At 33.9% G+C, this 7,845-nt stretch overlaps 1 long non-coding RNA gene across 1 annotated transcript; it reads right to left on the bottom strand.

Moving 5' to 3' along the window:
• Positions 1–246: 246 nt before the first annotated feature.
• Positions 247–4,480, bottom strand: LOC135196785 (uncharacterized). The gene is made up of 3 exons (XR_010310476.1): positions 4,333–4,480; positions 3,079–3,270; positions 247–972 (listed from the first exon to the last, which is right to left on the bottom strand). It is a non-coding gene; the product is annotated as an uncharacterized LOC135196785 (long non-coding RNA).
• Between the last annotated feature and the right edge of the window lie 3,365 nt (positions 4,481–7,845).

Here is a 7,845-nt window from a genome sequence, read left to right as displayed (position 1 = left end):
AATATTCAACCGAACTTCGCAAAAGGCGATAAACTAGTAATCCTTAAAACACCTCAGGCATAAGGAGACCTCATTTGGGTAGATCTTGGTAAAGTCTTACAAGTTACATTATGTAAATTATTGGAGCTTATTTTCTTATTCTCTAATCCAACAAATTGTCAACTACTTACCTGCCCTGCGCAGTATCTAATTAAAATGAGCTCAACCATTTTCAAAACTGTAGGTAATTCTGTACTTAAAATTCCATTCCATAAATTACTGAAGATGTATTAACAGTACAAAAAGGCATAATTAAATTTCCGTCATAATAAACCTTTGAACATTAACTGAAAATACATCAAAACTTCAGATGCTAAATTCTACAGTTCTAACAAAATCAGAACTTAAGTCACAGAGTTACTGGCTTGTGGCCATCAGCCATTTTAAAGGTTACCCTTTGAGGGAACTTGTCAAATAGGAGACTATATAGTTACCTGTTGCTAACCTTCAAATCAGCAAAGTTTGCTAAAGTAAATGACCATTATACATTAAAATTAAATTACATTACTTTAGTAACTAAATGGCTTTTTGTAGTAAAAAAAAAAAAAAAAAAAAAAAGTTTCTGCCAGCAAGAATTAATTTCATACAACCACTAAATAGTTAGTGAAAAATTCAAAGAAACTACAACAAAAAAAACTTAAGATTTTAAATCTTCAGTTATTCATGGTGCACTACTGGGTTCTTAACAAGTGTGTAGATAACATCTGGCCATGTGTTGTATTTATGAAAACTTATTCCATGGTACACTATTCGGTTCTCAACAGGTATGTAGATACATCTAGCCCCGTAAGGTATTTATAAAAACATTCATGGTTCACTATTGGGTTCTGACCAGGTGTGTAGATATCTGTCGAGGTTAAGTGTTGTTGAATCTTCTCACAAACACTGCTTCTGATTTAGTAGTAACAAATTTGCTTGCCAATCACGTCAAATCTGTTGTGGTAATCAAGAAAATAACAGGCTTAATTTCAATTTTATATTTAGCAACTGCAAACAAAGTCCATTAATGCATGCTGTTTATTGGGAATTTAAGAATGACTCAACTAGATAAACATTTTTACTCAAAGCCTTTTAACGAAAACACATCCATTGAAAGTGACTTAACAGAGCATGGATAAAGGAATTTACTACGCCAATATCAAATTAGGTGCTCAAAATCACAACACCTAGATAATTACGTAACCTGCCTTAGAAACTTGAAGCGTTAAAACCAATCAGCCCACACCAGACTATCAAAATCAGCGGTCTTAGAAGAAAAGTCATGGTTAAAACCAACCAATACACAACCAGACTAAAATGCTGCCTTAGCTTTGTGTAAAAGCCTAACCATAAATGTGAAACTAACATTTTTTTTAAAGGAACTAAAAAAAACTGGCTTAAAAGTGACAAATTGGTAGGCTGGTCTCCAACAAAAGCAAATTCATAGAGGTACGATAAAAGTGAAATTAAAAAAAATAATTTCCACTTAAGATGAAAATTTGGAAAATTTTCAGCAATACCAGGAAGGCAAGATGGAACTCCTCTAAAACAATCTAAAAATAGACTATGGAAATTTGCATAAAACGCCTTAAGGATAAATCTAGTAAATACCACGTAACCATGTGGACATTGTCTTTCAAGGCTAAAGACCACAGCCAAGGCAAGCCATTCTCCACCTGACAGAACAGATTTAACACCAAATCTACACAGCAATTATTTGTCATTAACAGCCCTGTAGATCTCCTTTGCAGCATCTCTATAAAACTAGAATTTCACAAATCTCAATTTCTCCTATACCACCAATAGACGACCCACAAGTTACATAATTATCTTGCATGAGCAGAGCCAGGAGATAAAACCTGGCTAATTTCACCACTTCATTTCAGAGCAATTTCACCTACATAGTTTTACTAAACCACTACCCCAATCAGTCTGGATTGTAAAACCACACAAAGCCTAATATTCAGTTGACCACACAAAGCCTAATATTCAATTGAGAAAATTTAAAGCTTGAACACCAAAGTTAAAACTGGTTTATTCACTATGAATTATCATGAGTAAACAGGTTACTCACTACGAAACCTGAGTAATATTAAAATTTTATAAACAGTTGTGGAGCTAACTTTTTACTCTGGAAAAAATTTTCAGCCTAACAGCTACATTTATCAAACCAGTCTAGTTTCACGATCAGATATTACAAGCTAATACTCTTTTGACATTCTTTTTCACTTGTTAAGGTTCTAAACTCAATACCACGCAAAGAACACTTTCCTTATAAAAAAAAAAAAAAAAAAAAAAAAACTTTCCTACATGAAAAAAAATTCAGAATTGATGAAAAGTCACCTCACATACTAACCTGACGTGAAGTACCTCATTGCGCCTCATCATAGTAAGTCAAGACAAATTAGCAGACTGCACAAAGCAGACTGCACAAGTCTGACAATACAATCCTGAAACTACAGACAACACCGCCTAACCTTGACTAAAGACACTACATTAGGCCAACTCCAAACTAAAGAACTATCATTGCCTTAAAAAAACTGGAAAAAACCGGCACTATACATGGTAGACTGCCGTCTACCATGTATAGACCATTGGCCACCTTTGCCAGAGCAGCACCGCCACCCCAACAAAGGTGGCCCCATTTGATCATTCAAAACTTAAGCTTTCGTTCAAAAACTAAAGACTTTAGAAATACTAATTAAATGAAAATAGTTCAAATTAATCTTTAATTAAAAACTTGTTAATATTAATCTAAATTAATCTTACTCGTCTTAAGTCATTTGAAAGTTTATAAATTATTCAACGAGATTAACTTTACATTAAAATTAATCTTTAAATTCGATGAAAATTAACTAATTTTCATTTTATAGAATAATCTTAATTTTATTTTAAAGTTACTTAAAATCTATATATTCAAATGAATATATTTAAAGACAAAGTTTGTTACCAAATATGACTGAAAAGCAAGATAATCAAACTAACTGAAATCTAGTGCTAAAGAAATCTTCAGAATAAAAAAAAAAAAAAGATTAAGTATTCCTAACATCAAATACTCACTTTAAATTTATCATGATAGTGGAGCAAGTTGGAGATTATTTTCTCTTGTCATGGAGCAAATTAGGGCAAATTCCTATTTTCTCTTGTCATGGAGGAAGTTATGGCAATTCCTATTCAATCTTGGCATGTAGCAAGTTGTGATTTCCTGTTTTCACTTCATACAGTACCTCATCTTCGCAGTTTTAATATCACCTGAAATTAACCAAATAAGTCAGAAATTTCACAATAGCATAATTAAGAAAATTCCGTTTTGGTCATAAGCCTGATATACACAAGTAAAACATTTATCTCAAACTATACTAGCGAGCATACGCATTGATTTACCAAAGTAATAGCTTTCCAAAAGATACTATCGTTTGCCATGGCTTTCTAGAATGGGAACTTCATAATAACACCTTTAAGCTTACAGCCTTTTCAACTTTATAAATGAATTAAATTATATAAACTGTACAGAATACTGTCCCAAAATGAACATCAACTTAAGGAAACAATTAACAACTCCTTCCTGGTCCTCTAGGTTAAGAAATCCGTTCCATATAACGGAGTAATCCGTTAATGAAAAAAACTTCCCACCCTCTTAAGGTCATTTACTAAGGAATTATATCAGTAAAGTCAAACTCTGAAAATTAATCCTTTAACACTAATTACTAGAAACTAAGTAAGAGCTTTGAAAATAAATCCTTTAACACTAATATAATTACTAGAAACTAAGTAAGAGCTTTGCATGTAGCTATCGTTGATTACTGCAGTATAGTGACAATTCAGTGACAATATAGAGGAGGGTGTTTATAATGTAGTATAAACTAAACTTAGATAATTGGAATCTTGTTTTTGAAGTTAAATCAGATTAGCTGGTTTTAAACAGCATCCCACAAAGCTTTTCATTGGAATTCCTAATGATATAAGTACTTGTGAGCTTCCATTGAGATCACCATAATTTATAAGATTCTTAGAACACCCTAAAGCCAAACTAAGATTACGAACACATACCGGATAAACCAATATGTTACGACGTAGATACTTTGCTTGCCAATGCGTAAGAGGTAAATATAACCACTACCAGCCTAATAATCTATTAAAGAATCAAGAGATTGTTAAAAGCCAAATAAAAAGTTCTAAAAATACGAGCAGCATGCCCCAGCATCACAAATTCATGAAAATTTGCCACGATGAAGAAAACCACTATGAACCTAAACACCGCAACGCAAAAACCACAGAGCCCAAAACAATATCGGAAAACTAGCATATGTATACTTGCGTTCGAGTCCAAGAGTTTCCATCGCAGAATCACGGCAAATACGCACAATAACAGCAATCCTTTCTTACCCAAGGCCGGCGAAAATTGAATAACAGGGAAGATTGGTTTTAATGAAATCAGTTCTACATCACTCGTTTTATTTTTTGAAGTCGAGGACTCTGCAACGAAGAAACTTGAACTCACACTTATCCCCGCGGACTCTGGAAATCTAGCGAACAGAGATAGTCGCCTCTTCCCACTAGATGGCGAGACTGTTTTCCCAAACATATAATCCTCACCGTTGAGTTTCTTTTCCGTCGCAGTCATTTTTCAACGAGAGTTTCTGAAAGATACACAGAACGACAAAGGTGGAAACGAAGCAATACAAAGCACATAACACTGCGAGACAATAAATTCTTAGTAAAAGAAACAAGGTTAACAGAGAAATACCTTCTGTATTAACTTTACTAGTTCACCAAAAGAGCAAAATCTACCAGCCCAGCTACCTCATCCAATTGATCGATTGATTGTGAGTTATCTGGCGTCACAACTACCATGGTCACCGACGCCGCTACCTCATCCAATATTTAATTCCAATATCTTTTGCAAAAAAAAAAAGGGAGTAAAAACGTTGTCATTTTATATATTTTTTTCAAAACTACAAAACATTCAAGAAAACTCCGTCAGATTTCATTCTGAGGAAAAAATGTAACGAATATTTAACCCAGTTTAGTGAGATGGAAATAGAGTTAATCTCGATCATTTTAACCCACAAACTGAGGTGGTGTAGGTAATGATGATTAAATTAAAAAAAAAATAAAAAGATAGCATATGTCCACAATGGTTTGAAAAATACTTGAAAGGGACTGAATACCTGTAATTAAAGGAGGTATATAAGGTTCATTTATTTCCTCATTTATTAATTTGTTTACCTATTTTCGCTTACTCGAGGAGTAAGCATACAAATTATTTGTTGTTGTTGTTCTTGCTGTTGTTGCTCTTTTGGGGCGGGCACGGAAAGGCCTATAGAAAAACCTAACAAGGTCTGAAAAAGGTGTTTCACGTTAGGATAGGATATTTATGATTTATTTATTTATTAGAATGAAAATGTAATATATAAATAATGCGCATATTAAACAGTACAGAGGATTTCTAATAAAATATAGCGTATTTACATTAATTTTCGTTGGTGAAACTAGGCTCTATTTGACTGTAGATTCCAGCACGCGCATCCAGTAAGCTGGAAGTCGGATCACGCCTTGCTCATGCGGTTTCTTCCCATACAGTATCCTCAAGAGTCCTTGGAAAACATACAGGTCATGAGCCAAGTACCCAGACCTGGTCACGAATCATTAATACGGTTTTTGGAGATCGAACTTTCACATATGGTGGTCATTCTTTATGCCTTGAACCTTAATTACTGCCTCAGTATAATAACCGCTCACTTTATGTAAGGATTCCTAAGTAGAATAGCGAAAAGAGGAAATTTAGACATAACTGATCAAACTAGAATATTTTTTTCCGTAAAAAAAATCAGAACAAAATACAATTTTCTTACCCGATTATTTTGAGATGTCAATCCTCAAAATATTCTCGATTTTTTTTATGTTTCACCACAATGTAGATCGTGCAAGCTGCATTCTTATTGCACTGCAATATTCATGATTCATATGTTATTTTGCAAAGGCAAAATAGATAAATGCAGCATGGGTCTCTACGATAAATTACCATCGATTACCGCAGTTGAATGTTACTGTTGATAATTAAAAAAACCATGAATTCATGAATTAAAGCACCGATTGTTATTATACTGCAGTATTCATAATTTATATGTTTTTTGCAAAAGCAAAATAGGTTAATGTAGCATGTGTCTCTGTGATATATTACCACTGATTACCATTGTTGAATATTACGGTTGGTAGAAAAGAAAATGAATTCATGAATTTAAGCCCCGATTTTCGTTGTACTACAATATTCGTAATTCCTATGTTATTTTGCAAAAGAAAAATAGGTTACTATAGCATGCCTCTCTATCATGTATCACCACTGATTACCGTTGTTGAATATTACGATTGGCAAATAAAAAAAATTTTATTCATGAACTAAGCACCAATTTTATCATAGCGTCTATTAAGGCTGACTATTAGTGGCCTTATGATGATTCTTTGGTACCTGAAGTACATACAAAGTTTTCTACCTTGCAGATGAGAATTGCTGTAAAAAAAAAAAAAACATTTCTGATTAAACCGAGTCGCGAGAATTGTTTAAAAGATAAAAATCATTGCCCGTTAGCCGGCTAAGAAGAGGCCTGTCCACTAACAAGTAGTTGGGTAAACAAGCCACTTAACAAGGTACGAAATTATCTTCTACTCTGTCAGCAATTCGTCACTTAGCTAGGAGCAGTAGGAGTCTGTAGGACGCCTGATGTGGACCTACGTACTCCTCTAATCCAACAGATCCGATTCGACTATTTTTTAAGTATTTTTCGTTTATACAAAAACAGAAAAGAGTAAACAATTGAAAATATTGAAATCCGTGCTGAGGAAGTATAATTTATCATTCAGTTAGGAGTGCGACACGTGGTGTGGACCTCCGTTTTCTCTATCAGCCAGCAATGACAACTCCATTAAAAGCATTTTTACACTTTTAAAAAAGGAGTTCCTCACTGGACGGGTGGGTTCCGTGCTCGACTATCAATCTGGTAGTCCGAGTTCGCCTCGCTCTGGCGCAGAGAGAGGAATTAGAGGAATTTATTTCTGGTGATTAAAAATTCATTTCTCGATATAATGTGGTTCGGGTCCCACAATAAGCTGTGGGTCCCGCTAATAAGAAACCAATTGGTTTCTAGTCACGAACCAAAAAGAAAACAAAAATCTAAGCCTTCGGGCGAGCCCTAGGAGAGCTGGTTATAAGCTCAGTGGTCTGGTTAAACTAAGATGTACTTAAAAAATAATAAAGAAAAAAATCATACAAAGTTACAAAAAGGATACGAAAAAATCCGTGCTGTAAATCACAATTCATTTCCTTGCACGGACCTCCGTGTTCTTCAACCCACGTATTTCTCACTCTTACTAAAGGGAAAATGTAAAAAATATCGAAAATAAGAAAGGAAAAGGGCAGAAAGAAAAAAAAATAAATAAAAAATAAAAAAATAAAATCTCAATCGAAAAGAGAAACTCAGTGCTTGCTAAGTATAATTTATCATTCAGTTATCATTTCCTAGCATGGACCTCCTTAAAAAATATCGAAAATAAAAAAAGGAAAAGAGTAGAAAGCCAAAAAAAAAAGAAAAAAAAAAATCTGAAATCACAAACGAAAAGTGAAACTCGGTGCTTACTAAGTATAATTTATCATTCAGTTACAAGAATACAAACTTGTAGATCGACCACCGAAATCCACCCAACCCAACAAACGCGACTCCTTTAAAAGCATTTCTCACTCCCACGAAAAAAAAAGTATGGAAAAAAAGGAAAAAAAAGGAAAAGAGAAAGTCCGTGCTTGCGAAGTATGTGATTCCTCAGAAAGTCAAA

Source organism: Macrobrachium nipponense, chromosome 18 (genome assembly GCF_015104395.2).
Source record: "Macrobrachium nipponense isolate FS-2020 chromosome 18, ASM1510439v2, whole genome shotgun sequence".
Taxonomy (NCBI): domain Eukaryota; kingdom Metazoa; phylum Arthropoda; class Malacostraca; order Decapoda; family Palaemonidae; genus Macrobrachium; species Macrobrachium nipponense.
This window is presented reverse-complemented; position numbering and strand designations above follow the sequence as displayed.